Here is a 14,477-nt window from a genome sequence, read left to right as displayed (position 1 = left end):
TCCCAACCATGATCCTCAGATCTTAGCCTCCTGAGTAGCTAGGATTATAGATGTGAGCCACAGGCATCAAACTGGGTTTGGTTCGTTTTTCTCTATGGGTCTTGAGTCTGCTATTGGAGACCTCTTTCCATGCTGGTCTTATCCATACCCATTTCAGAAGAGGGAATTGATTCTTGCTTGCAGCATAGTGGGGGAGGAAGGGACTCCAGTATTCTTTATATTTCAAACCATCTTGGTCTATTTTGGTCCAGGCTCTAAGGACTTTTGTCAATAAACTCAAAACCTTTGTGAGTGTTGGCCGTGAGCTTTGAAAGGCCCACGCTTTGCTATATTCCATTCCATCCCAGGTGCCAAAAGTCACACCCTTCATTCTTTCAAGCCCTGTGCCTCTCTCCAGACATAATTACTGCTAATTTGGGCATACCAGGCCACTGTGGGAACATGCCCTTAAGCTCCCTAGGAGTCTTTTTGTCTAGCAGTGTTGATTGTTGAGGTGGATATCCTACAGAAAGACAGAAAGTGCCTATTTGGACCTCTCAAGTTCTCAATTAAGGATGCCACCCTTAAGGAGGAGATTGCTAGGAGCCGTTAAGGGGCTGCTTTGTGTTGTGCTCCTAGGTTCACTAGCCCTAGGTGCAGACACATAATCAACAGCCAGAGTTCAGAAAGCAGCCTGAGAAGCAGAAGGCGGTTTCTGGTACTTGCCAGCCATCAGCTCCATTAGTCATAATCCTTGATCATGGGATGAAGCCATGAGGCCAAGCCAAGTACTGCCCTTTTCTGCATTCTTTTTTCCCCCAAGCTGTCATTTTGCTTTCAGCAATGCTTTCTGAATGGCTGTGGAACTTTCGCCTATGAGAGAAGACACTTATCACCCCAGTACATGCATTAATTACTACTGTTACCTGGAAACAGCTTTCTGGACCAAAATGAGGGTGTGAATTCAAGGAAGGAAGAAAATGTGTATGAAACCATCTTGTGCCAGGGCTCCTGAGTTCCATGGGTCAGGGTTTTCAGCGGAGTAGGAAAGAGCCCTAGCAATTGTCTCCCATTGTGTAAATCTGCCCAGCCTGTCACATAGTTGGCAAAGACACTGGTTTTCAGGGACAGCCAAGGCTGGCAGACAATTGGTGGATCTGAAAGCATTTTCTTTTTAGGAATAGCCTGCACTTCCACAGCTCACTTCCTGCTGAACTCCTCTGAACCACGGCTAGGAGTGACATTTCTATTACAGTGCTCAGCTAAAGAGCAGGAGGTTACTCCCAGGGCTGTGGATGAACTATTTCTAAATGCCATGTCTATGTTTGGAGCACTTGCTACCTGGTGAATGTTACTATGTACGCATCTATTTAGGATGATTAACAAGTAGTTTCTCAACTAAGCTGAATTGTATTTTAAAATGATAGATTACCAGATACAGTGTTGGAAGGTTCTGGCCTTGTACATTTTTTCTGTTTTTCAATTTTTTTATTGTGATTAAGTGATTACATAAATTTCACAGTATTGTGGGATAGTGATACTTAGTAAGTCACAAACACATTCTAACCTTCATGGGACAAATTGTCTTTATCGTGCTCTATAAAGTTTATGAGTTCTATGAGCTTTGATAATACAGTTATTTCTTCCACATCAGGTGATATGTACATTTCTTCCCTTTGGCTTACTGTTGGCTGTTCTCTTTTTTTCCTTTCGTTCCCTCCCTCCATTGCTGCCATTGAGTTGCTTAGTTCGTTTAGATCAATGTTCAGCGCAGTGACCTTGTAAATTCTGAACAAACTCTAGAAACATGGTTTTAAAAAGGTCTTCAGGCTTAATAGTTCCATACAATTAGTTGCTGCAAGAAGTATTCCTCACATTTGTATGGGGAATCTGAGGGGGAAAAAATCAAACTCATAGAAACACAAAGTACAATGGTGGTTACCAGAGCTGGGTTGCAAGGCCCGGAGAGGTGTTGGTTGAAGGACACAAAATTTATGTGTTTAAGAGAAATAAGTTCAAGAGATCTATCACACATCCTGGTGACTTGTTAGTAACAATAGATTATATGTTTGAAAATGGTTAAAAATGTATTTTAAGTGCTTATTTACTGACATTTCATTTAACATTTTAAAATTGTTTTTCAAATAGTTGCACAAAGCTGTTTTAATTCAGCATGTCCATTTAGGAACACAATGTGCCTTGATCTGTGTCACCCCTTCCATCATTCTCTCGGGCATCCTAACCCCAACCATCCCTTCAAATTCCCTGGTTTCATATTCACATACGCACATAGATTATTATGACTCTATTCCCCCTAATTCTCTCCCCATTCATTTGCCACTGCCCCTAAAATCTCATCTCCTTTGACAGGACATGTTTCAGCTTCCTGCTATTAATTTTGTTATGTTGTTGCCAAGGAAAGATTTCTTTACTTGGGCACATCATCCAGGCCCAGGGTTCAAGCCCTAGGACTGGACAAAAGGGGAAAATTGTAAAAGAGCTTAGAGCAGTGCCTTATCCATAGAAGAATTATATGAGCATTAAGTAAGAGAAAAAATAACTACTTCTTCAACTGTTCTGTGTGGACAGTGATCAACTTATTTTCTTGTTGCTGGGGTGAATACGCTGCCAGACCATGTTATTGTCTTTGTTGTTGTTATTTTATAATTAGTGAGTGTGTGTGTGTGTGTGTGTGTGTGTGTGTGTGTGTGTGCTGGTTCTGGGGTTTGAACTCAGGACTTAGGTACTACCCCTGAGCTTCTTTTGCTCAAGGTTAGTACCCTACCACTTGAACCACAGCTCTACTTCCAGTTTTTTTGGTCATTTACTGGAGATAAAAGTCTCAGGACTGGGGCTGGGAAGTTGGCTCAGTGGTAGAGCGCTTGCCTTGCATGCCTGAGGCCCTGGGTTCGATTCCTCAGTACCACATAAGCAAAAAGAAAAAACCCAGAAGTCGTGCTGTGGCTCAAGTGGTAGAGCGCTAGCCTTGAGCTGAAGAGCTGAGGGACAGCAGCCCAGGCCCAGAGTTCAGGTCCCACGACCGGACCACCCCCCCCCCCAAAAAAAAAAAAAAAAAACAACTCTTAGGACTTTCCTGCCCTGGCTGGCTTCTCACTGTGATCTCAGATCTCAGTCTCTTGAGTAGCTAGGATTTACAGGCATGAGCCACCGGTGCCCAGCTATCTTTAGTGAGCATTAAAGATTTCCTGAATAAATAAATGAATGTTTAATCTAAATAGAAAGGAGGAGGAGCAGATTGACCTGGTTATCCAAACTAGCACACTGCTATGTTGTAGGATTTCAGAAAATGCAAGATGTCATTTCTGGCTCAGTTGGGAGCTGAATTCTGAACATGCTCTGGAGTTTGTTAGCACCAAATCCTCCATGACAAACTGTGTGACCAGTATGAACAACACTTCTTGCTGCTTTCCGGGCTATAAACACTTGAGCCCCTCAGCGTACTGCTGGCTTTCAGACTACCTAGGCAATAGAAGCAAGGTTCTGGGCTGGACCCCAGCTCATGCCCCCTTTGGGAGAGTGGAGTATTGAGTAGGTATTTTGCTCACTGACCTATAGCCCCTTGTGAGAGTTGTTTCCCTGAGTAGCCTGAGCACTGGTCCTGATCACAACTCACAGCTGACCTGACCCTCTGTGAAAAGGATTTTTCAAACCCTAAACAATGGCAGCTTTATGGGCCAGCTGCACTGTGTTCCCTTTCAGAGGCAACCAGGGCTTTAAAATCACATAAAAAGCACATCCAAGTTGTGCTGTGGAGACTTGCATCAGACAATCGGCTGCTCTACTAATTCTTGTCCAATACTCTGTCTCAGAGGAGCCATTAGAAGCCCAGTAAAATAGACCTCAGTCACCTTGGCTGGCTTCCAGAGCTTGACGTTTGCTGCCTCTGGAATTTCTTCAGAGCCCTGGACCATTTCCTGTGGGCTTTGGGCCCCTCACCAGCAAATTAATGTCCAGCCTCCCTGTCTTCTGGGTACCACTTGTTTCTGTGTTTCTGTTTGCTAAATGACCTGAGGGTTTCTCATTTTTTGCTTCTGCTCAACTGGAAGTCACTCTATTAACAGTTTCATTGGAAGCTCATGGTGGTCTATGAGCTTTTCTGAAATTTCCTAGAGAAGAAACAGCTGCTGTCTCCAGAAACTGAGTCCCAGAGGAACTTAGTCTGTCTTCCGGCCATTCCTAATCATGACATCCAGCTAGCCATCACCTGGGCCTAACACATACCTTGAAATGATCTGCCTAACCCCAATGAAACCTTCCAGAGGTCCTGACAACAGAGTTAAGATAGTTCAATGCCTGAAATAGACATAGACCAGCAAAGGTACCATGTGTGCGTGCATGCATGCATGTGTGTGTGTGTGTGTGTGTGGGTACCATGTGTGCGTGCATGCATGTGTGTGTGTGTGTGTGTGTGTTCTGTTGGTTTCTAGACAGCTCTTCAAGGATCTTTCATGGAGAAATCCCAGGCTAGCCCCTTAGAAGCTTTTTGTTGTTAGTTTACTTATGAAGATAAATTTATGACCCACTGAGAATTAGGCCATTAGCTAGGGAGGAGGAAGAGGAACAGCAGTCATGAAGATTTGCTTTGGCACAAATGTCTCTAGTGGGCTGGAGATCACTCTGACTTCCTCCCCGAAAGACACTCTAGCTCCAGACAGCCAGCTTGTGGGACCAGCTCCCCATTTAGAGCCTTTGGTCATCTCTCATTCCTCAGTAGATACATCCATTTCCCACAGGAGGCCCCATCCTGAGAGAAGGGAGCTGGCTAGACATGCTGCCTCTGTGGTGGGGCTTGGCTAGAAGCCTAGATGTAACATCGGCACTGTCAGTCAACTCCTAGATATGCTATCAGCAAGTCTTTGCCTTTCCTCAAGGCCAGCAGGACAAAACAAATGTAAAAATGCTGATTGTGTGTGTGTGTGTGTGTGTGTGTGTGTGGCAGGGGGAGGGGGGATAATCAGGCTTTCTTTAGCCTCAGCAACCTCTAGAGAAATCTTACTAAGATCATGGCTGTCCACAAAGTGGAGAACTTTTCTGACCACACGGATTCACATCTTCCTCATGTTAATTCCTTAGGGGCCTAGGTGAAATGTCCAGGACTCTCTAGATCCTAGAATCTCTCTAGATTCAAGTTCATTCATGGAGCCATGTGTGGTCCGGAGACCCAGGTGACTTACCCAAGTCAACTCTTACTTGGGTGCTTGGGTGTGAATAGGCCCTAGGTCTCTCAGAGACAGGTTTGTGCACTTAGAAATGTTCTATTGATGAATTAATACCTTATCTACATTTGTTTTAGATTTGGTCCTATAACAAATGGATTCAGTTCTAAACTCTAAATTCTTTGACTGGTGATTCAATTAGCTAGAGCGACCAGAGCAAAGTACCACACACTGTGTGTAGCATAAACAATAGAGATTTGATTGTAGCTGAAATTTCAAGACCAAGGTATCAGCATGGTAGATTTCTTCTGAGGCCTCTTTCCTAGGCTTGTAGATGGATGTCGTCTGCTGCTGTTCATACATGGTATTCCTTGTTACTGCTTGGGTCCAAATTTCCCCCTCCTTATTGGTGATATTGGATTAGGACTCAGCCTGAGAACCTTATTTTACTTCAACTCCATCTTTAAAGGTACTATTTCCTAACATAGTCACTGCTGACATTTGGAATTGTGGCTCCAAAAGGCCCATGTATTAAAGACTTGGTCAACAGCCTTTGTGTTACTGGAAGGCAAATAAAATCTTTAGACATGGTGCCTAATGAACGAACATTAAGTTACTAGGGACCACGCCTTTAAAGGCATACTGAGAGCCTAGCCCTTTCTCCTCATTAGTAACCATGAGGTAAACCTCTTTCTTATTTCATATGTAGTGTGCCATGATGTGCTATTTTCATCTAAGTCCAAAAGCAATGTACCAACAGACTACAGATTGAAACCACTGAAACTATATACCAAAAGAAGCCTTTCTTCTTTCTACTTTGAGTAGAAATCTTGAGTATTTTGCCAGAGTTATGGAAAGCTGACTAACACACAAATTAGTACCAAGAAGTGGTCTTCATTGCTATGACTATTCCTGATGATGTGGTTTAGAAGACTCTGAAGTTGGTTTGTGAGATGAGTTTGGAAGTTTGGAGAAGCTGGCTAGAGAAAGCCTAAAATTCTCTGAGGGGAGTGTGTGGGAAATCTTGGTGAGGACTCAAAGTGCTGATTGATAGAAATGCAGACAGTAAACATTACTTTCCTAAGTTTCAGCTGGAAATAAACACTCTATAGGAACAAGAGTAGAGGCCATCTATTTTCAGGTCAACGTAAAAAATGTAGTTTGCTTTTGTTTGTGACTTGAGACATTGTGGGATGCTAAGTTTAAAGGGGATGAACTAGGAAATTTCAAGGCTGTCCAGAATTCAAAACAAGGCATAGGTATTGATGGCTGGGTTTAGCCAGATTTATGGGGAGAATTTGGAGAAAATAACAGAATAGAAAGATTTAGAAACCTTGAAGTCTGGCCAGAAAAAGAGTATGTTTAAAAGTGTTGCCAAGGAAAGTATGTTCACTAAAATGATGAACACCACTGTACTAATGTACAATAAGAGCATATCTTGACTACATCTTGAATATCCCAGGAGAAGAGATATCCTGTCTCCAGCATATCCTGTGGACATAGTGGTAGGTACTTAGGGTTCTCCTCCACCCCCTGCCCTGAATTAATTTCCTAGCCCTGAAGAGGTTTCTGGGCTGGGAAGGTGGTTCAGTGGTAGAGTGCTTGCCTTGCATGCATGAGGCCTGGAGTTTGATTCCTCAGCACCACATAAGCAGAAAAACCTGGAAGTGGAGCTGAGGCTCAAGTGGTAGAGCGCTAGCCTTGAGCTGAAGAGCTGAGGGACAGCTCCCAGGCCCAGAGTTCAGGCCCCAAAACCAACCAAAAAAAAAAAAAAAAAAAGAGAGAGGTTTTTGTATTCAATGCTTCTGCAGCTGTGGTTCAAGCTGCTCCCTGTGCAGTTTATGCTGACATGATGACAATATAACTTGATGTCATCCACGTGTAGCTGACTTGGCAGACACACAGAAAGCAAGTGACAGGACCACAGAGGTTTCCACCAAGATTTCAAAGAAAGGCCTAAGAGTCCAAGCAGTGTGTGACAGCATCACAGTCTCTATAGACAGCCTGATGTTGTGAGACGGACCCCACGAAGCCAGAGATGCTAGGGAAAGGAATGCCTGCTGAGGGATTCTGTGGGCAGTGCCTAGAGCCTGGCCAAGAGTGGGCATGGGAACTTTAGCTGGCCAGGCCACTGGGGCAGCATTGCCCAAGTCCTTGCAAGCTTGCATTCTGTTATTACATGTTCTAGGGACCCAACATAAACACTGAGAATTTAAGGTTTGCCATGCTGGATTTTGTCTGATCCTCCTCCTCCTCCTCCTCCTCCTGCTCCTCCTCTTCTTCCTCTTCTTCCTCTTCTTCTTCCTCTTCCTCCTCCTCCTCTTCCCCTCTCCTCCTTTTATATATGTTCTCATTTTTCCCTTTGGAATAGGAATGTTCATCCTATCCATTGTATCCTGGAAGTTTCTTTTTTAACTTTTCATAGAGGCCCATAGCCAAGTTTTCCTTGAGTCTCAGAGGAGATTTTGAAGCAATGCTAGAGCAGTTAAGACTCTCACAGAAGGATTAAATACATCTTAAATTATGAGTTGAACACAAATCTTTGGGGGTGGGGGGGGAGAAGCAAGATAAAATATTATCGTTTAGATAAGGGTCTCTGAACTTCCATGTGTTAATGTCTTAGTCACCAGCCTATGGTGGTATTGTGTGGTAGAGGAACTTTTGTGTGATAGGTGAGACCTAGTGGAAGGAAATAAGGTCATTAGAAACATGCCCCTAGAGGGAATACTGGAGCCCCAGGCTCTCCCTCTCTCTTTGCTTTCCAGCTGCCCTGAAGTGAATGAGCTGCCATCTGTTGTATACTGCTGTCATGATGTACTGTGCAGCCACAGGCCCAGAGCAGTGCGCCAAGTGATCGTGGGCTGAGACCTTTGAAACGTGAACCAATGTAAGTAAACCTTTTCTCATTTTTAGTTGATTATCTCAGGTACATTTTCATAACAGCTGGAAACTGACTAACACAGTGGTACTGGGGTACTGATGAATACATGGATTTGGGTTGATACAATTCAGTCTATCTATCACGGTGGGCAGAACTCTGTATTTATTTTAGTAGTTGGTTAATCCAAGGAAAGCATATGGGAGACATATACCCTGAAATCTTGTACATTCACAAACATTTTTGTCTAGTGTTATTTTTAGATCACATTTTCCCCCTCTTTAAACTTGGAAGGCATTGCTCTGTTGACTGCTAGTCTTGCAAGCTATTAATGGAGACAAATCTGACACCAGTTGAATTTCTTTTTGTAGCTCCAGTTGCCAGACATGTTAAGGGAAGCCCTAGTGGCTAACCAGAGACAGCTAAACAAAGAAAAAGATGATAGTTTCATGAGTGATCATAAGCAAGACAAATCAAAATACTGTCCAACAGAGTCCAGTCCCAATTGCTTAGTCTTTAGCAAGTAAAATACTGTTTTTTTTTAAGATACTCTGTTGGGGATGCTTTGTGACATAGTAGCTATACACAGAACTCTCAGGAATTCTGTACTATTCAGTGTAATTTAAGACAGGGTTATTGTAGTTGAGAGAATAGTCTTTGTTTCTCATCAGCTAACTAATCATTGCAGCAAATTTCCTATTTCCCATGCCATTAAAATATAATACTACACATTTCAAGATAGATTCATGGAGAGTCTTATTCTCTATGAAATGCTTTAACAAAAATGCCATAAGTTTGGTGGCACACAAACAACAGAAAGGTATTTGTCATAGTTCTGGAGACTAGGAGGTCCCAAATCAAGGTCCAGAAGATGAGGGTCTAAGAGCACTCCTCTAAGATTCATAGACTGCTGTGTCCTCACATGGTGTAAAGGCTACCCCAGCTCCTTTGACTCTCTCTGATAAGGGCCCCCATTCCGTGACCTCATCATTTCACAAAGCCGCACCTCTCAATACCACCACACTGGGGATTAGGTTCTCAACATGTGAAGAACACAAACATTCAGACTACCACAGAACAAAGTTCCTGACCTCCTGGCAGCTAGGAAGTAGAACGAGGTAGGGAGCAGAGACAAGTTCTATCTCTCAAAAGCAGGACCCAGCGATCAATTTCCTTCATCTGGCTACTCTTTCCCATAACCCACACAGCTATGACCTCGTCAGTGAGCTAGCTCATCCAGTCATTTCTCAACAGTGCCAACAGCTGGAGACCAAGTCTTCATGTCTGAGGAAACACTTCATATCCAAACCACAAAGGAACACTTAAAAAGAACATCTCTTCATTATGGTCAATATTTTTTCAATAAAGGTTGGTTTATTCCTTCATTAAGGAAATAAAATACTACAAGCGCATAACTTCAGCAAAAAGGCAATTCTTTACAAGACTATTAAGAGGTCATGTGCCTTCAAATTAAATCTTCATGAGAAGTATTCATCTCTGAAGATGCAGGAAAAATATAACAAAATTACATTTTAAAATACGTTTTCTTTAAGTACCTTGTGAAGAAAGGAAGCACTACAGACTACAGAAGAACATTGACCATTCCATTTAGGAAGAAACTCATCTTTGGATCCTCCCCTGCCAAGAAGTTATTCTTACTTTAAATTTGTGATGATCATTTTAGTTCTACATCCAGTTTTACACTCTCTACGTAACAGCTGGCCTTGCTGAAGATGTAGCTCAGGGGTAGAATACTAAGGCCTTGGGTTCAAAACCTAGAATAAAATACACATAGTAAGAGAAAAAAAGAAAGGAGAAAGAAGGAACGGAAAGAAAGGAAAATAAAGGAAAAAGAAAAGAACTGTCATCTTGATAATCCGCTCTGGTTCAAAGCCTGTCTGACTTTGGGGTCCGTTCGCATCCCATTGCTTGCTTACATGCGTAAGCAGTGGGTCCAGGTGTGTACGTGTGGATTGTGAAGGCAGGAAAACGATGTCCTGCAGAGTCAAGTTCACTGGACTCCACCATCTTTTTATATTTCCTCTCTTTCCCTCTTGAGTTGGCCTCATCTTCTGCACATGAGTTGCTGGAGCATCTAAGCTACAGCTCATCAGATTCACAAAGCTTCACCTCTGCATGCTGTGAAGATTGCAACACAGCCTCTCTAGTACTTCCGAGTTCCCAAGCAGATGTTTGTGGGATGACCAGTGAAGGGCTCATGGTAGGGCCTATTGAAGTCTCACTGGAGCCTCATCCTGAGATAGCCAACTACCTGCTCCATACTGGCTTTCCCAGGACCTGGCTCACAGTAGGCCTTCTGTGCATGTCTGGTGAACATTTATATTTACACAGGCAGATCTCTGAGGGAAAGCAACAAAACCAGTGTGATCAAAGATGCCTTCTTCTAAAAGAAAATAAACGAAAACCAAGGAGAAGGTCTGAGTGGGGCCAAGACAAGAATGGCCAGGGCTGCAAAAGGACTCTATAAAAGTCTTGCCACTTCTTGGGGCCCGGTGGAACCTTAATCTAGCTTGAATGGGATTAGAACTCTTTTCTCTCATGTAAGAGCCTACAGAAAAGCAACCCCTGGATGGGCCTCATAGCTCCCGCTCCGATCCATGGTCCACCAGAAAAGGGTCCATAAACTGCAAACGAAGTTGGGGGTCTAAGAACATGAACGTGAACTTGCCTATGGGAAAATGGGCTGTGGTCTTTGGAACACCTCCCAAGAGGGATAGGATAGGATTTGAGGGGAACTCAAATGACTCAAATGTCTCATCTAGGACAAAGAATGTTCCTTGGATTCAATAAGTACAGAGTACCTGCACCCCAAATTACCCTGAAGATATAAAGGACCTCTGAGAATAGGCCTTTTAGGGCATCAGAGAGAGTTGGCCTAGGTTCCTGAGTCTTCAGCTTTAGCAAACATGCCTGAGCTCCAAACATGACCCTGAAGCTATGGGACCAACTGAATCATGGGAGCTGGGACATAAGCCCACCCATTAATGGCCTCCGTGAGGACAAGCAATTCAGCAGGGCACCCAAGTTGATGGGTAGAAGTCCAAACCTTGCTGTTTTATTCCCTCTTCAAGGACTGAGTGAAAGAAATGGTTGCCCCAAGAACAACTGTGAAGCAAACTTAATCTTGGATTCTGATGTAAAACATAAGTTGGCCTTCAGAAAGTAAAAACATGTAGGGCTGGGAGGGAGACTCAGTGGTAGAGTGCTTGCCTCGCATGCATGAGGCCCTGGGTTTGATTGCTCAGCACCACATAAGCAGAAAAAGCCAGAAGTGGCGTTGTGGCCCAAGTGGTAGAGCTGAAGAGTTGAGGGACAGTGACCAGGCCCAGAGTTTAGGCCCCACAACTACCACCACCAACAACAAAAATTAGAAAGTAAAAACACCTAGTGTTTCTCATGTTTAGAGGCCAGATTCATTCCTTCTACATTATTTCAGAAGAATCCTAGCAAGAGTCCAAAACTCCACTTGGTCAGAGGCAGGATTTCTGGTAGCTTGGACACAAGTGCCATCTAGTGGTAACTGTGTGCATATAAACCCAATAAAAGGTTCTATATTCTTTTTTTATTATAAGGATACTGTACAAAGAGGTTACAGTTACATGAGTAAGGTAATGAGTACATTGCCTATCAAGCATTGTTACCCTCCCTTTGTTTCTCCCCTACTATCCCTTCCTCCCCATCTCTCCAAATCTTCCCCCTCGCCCCCAAACTTGTAAAGTTCATTTTCAACAGTGTCTTGTACAACTCATTGTTAAATTGGTCAACCTGTATCCTTGTTTCAGCATTTTATTTCCCTTCCCCTCCCCAAATTAGAAAAATATATATACAAGATGCAGGACACCAAAATCAAATACAGTGACAATAGGGGTTATACCATAGGGGGAAGAACATATAAAAGAAACAAAAAAAAAAATCACATGGTACATTAAAAACAACAGCAACGTAGGAAAAAAAAAAAACCTCTTGTGTCCCTATCTTGAGGTTCATTTCTCTTAGCATCATCTTATATGGTCATATGTACATAGCTTTTGGCCTTTTCTGCTTATCTGGTCAGATTATCCTAGACATATACTAGTTATTGCAAATATGGGAAACCATGGGACCTATGATTCTTTGGATCTGGCTTACTTCACTTAATATAATTTTTTTCCCAAGTCTTTCTGTCTCCTAACAAATGGGGCGGTTTTGTTCTTTCTGATGGAGGCATAGAATTCCATTGTGTATAGATACCATATTTTCTTGATCCATTAATCTACTGAGGGGCATCTGGGTTGGTTCCATATTTAGCTATGGTAAATAATGCTGCAATAAACATAGTTGTGCTGATAGCTTTAGTATGGTCTTGTTTGTGATCATTCAGGTAAATAAATGCCCAAAAGTGGGATTGCTGGGTCATAGGGGAGCTCTATGTGGAGTCTTTTGAGGAACCTCCATACTACTTTCCAGAGTGGATGAACAAGTTTACACTCCCACCAACAATGCAGTAGGGCTCCCTTTTGGCCACATCTCCTCCAGCATCTGTTGTTATTAGATTTCTTGATTCTAGCCATTCTAACTGGGGTGAAGTGGAATCTCAATGTTGCTTTGATTTGCATTTGTTTTATGGCTAGAGAAGTTGAGCATTTCTTCATGATCTATTGGCCATTTTTTTTCTGGTTGTGGGGCTTGAACTCTAGGCCTGAGCACTGTCCTTCAGCTCTTCAGCTCAAGGTGAGCACTCTACCATTAAGCCACAGTGCCACTTTCGGTTTTCTGAGTGGTTTATTGGAGATAAGAGTCTCACAGACTTTCCTGCCCTGACAGGCTTTGATCCGTGACAATCAGATCTCAGCTTCCTGAGTAGCTAGGATTATAGGTGTGATCCACCGGTGCCCGGCTTCTATTGGCCATTCTTATATCCTCTTCAGGGAAGTCTCTCTTTAAATCTTTGGACCAGCTCAAGGAGCCATTTTGAATTGGGAAATAGGAGAGTTTGTCCAATTTGGGGAACATTCAGAGGTTTCCTGGCTCCCTGACAATGGATGAGTTGCTATATCAGTCCTACAATTAATCTCCAGATTTACTGTAGTAAGCCATGAATGTATATCTTGTTTAATACAAATTTGATACCAAAAAATAACGTTTTGCAAATAAAATCATTAGCAATGGTTTAAGTGATAGTAAAAAAGAGACAAGCAAGGATTAGACACTACAGACTGGAAACATGGTGATCTTTATTAAACAGCCACAAAACATTTCATTAAATTGTGACCAGTTGTACTCTTAAAGGCTATTGTAGGTTCTAGCATATTCCATACAAAATGGAACAAGGAAATTTTATGGGATAGTCAAGATAGAGAGAGATGAGGTAACATTGATCAAGATACATAATATTCACAAACTGCCATATTTGAAAAGAAACAGAAAAAGAAAAGAATTTTCTGCCAGACTATGGAAACTAGCATACTATCAACCATCAGCCAGATGTCTTACATAGGCCCCTCTGCTGATGGCCCGTTATTGATCTCTGGCAAGGCTGAACGTACTGAATCCTGAAATTAAATGGAAAATATTACAAACATGTCTTTAGTCTTCTAAGGCTTCCGTGTCTAATGTAGGCAAGTATCCAATAATTTCATCTAGAGATTAGCTGAGCTATGACTTGGAGAGAGATTTTACTCAGTAAAAGAGAATCTGTCAAAGCCAGCACTATGTAATTCTCAAAGAAGCATCTGTTGTCACGATGATGTATTCAAGAGCATTAGGAATGCCCAGGAGGAGTTGCTGGACCTTCATATGACATTTTTCTGAGAGGGTCATGTTCGATCAGATCACTGGCTAGAATAGGAAGGCAGCCATGGCAGGGAGAGGGGGAGAGGGAAACTTTATGTTCTTGAACAGCTGGACAGCTCTAAAGTGGATGTCATAGATGGTTGTCACCATCACCCTGACAAGTGCCTCACAATAAACTACTGGCATTCTTCCCGGATCTTATTGGTATACATTTCCAGCATGGAGTTTTCAAATGAAAATGCGGTTTTCCTCAAAAGAGCCAACAGAGGGCGCTATTGCCAAACACATTGTATACAAAGCCCAAATCTTTTCCCCTTTTGGATTAAAATCTCTTTTCAGTCTGTGATCTCTCTCTCTCTCTCTCTCTCTCATCCTCCCTCCCTCTCTCTCTCTTCCTCTCCTCTTCCTCTCTCCTCTTCCCCTCTCTCCCTCCCCCCATTCTCTCCCTGTCCACATTCCCCCATTCCCCCCCCCCTCTCAGTTCTAGTTCTAGGCTGATATTTTCAGCCTCCAGATCAGCTGTGGTGATGTTTGTTTACTTCAGACTCCCTCCTATGTGTGCCAATAAGGTAATACAACTTCCTGCTTGAGCCTTAGGCAGCATTATTTTCTTGTACATAGAATGTGTGTGGTTCTTGATTTTAGGAGGT

Source organism: Dipodomys spectabilis, unplaced genomic scaffold (assembly GCF_019054845.1).
Source record: "Dipodomys spectabilis isolate Male_0828 unplaced genomic scaffold, ASM1905484v1 ptg000138l, whole genome shotgun sequence".
NCBI lineage: Eukaryota > Metazoa > Chordata > Mammalia > Rodentia > Heteromyidae > Dipodomys > Dipodomys spectabilis.
The sequence above is the reverse complement of the archived record's forward strand: the minus strand, read 5'-3'. Positions refer to the sequence as shown.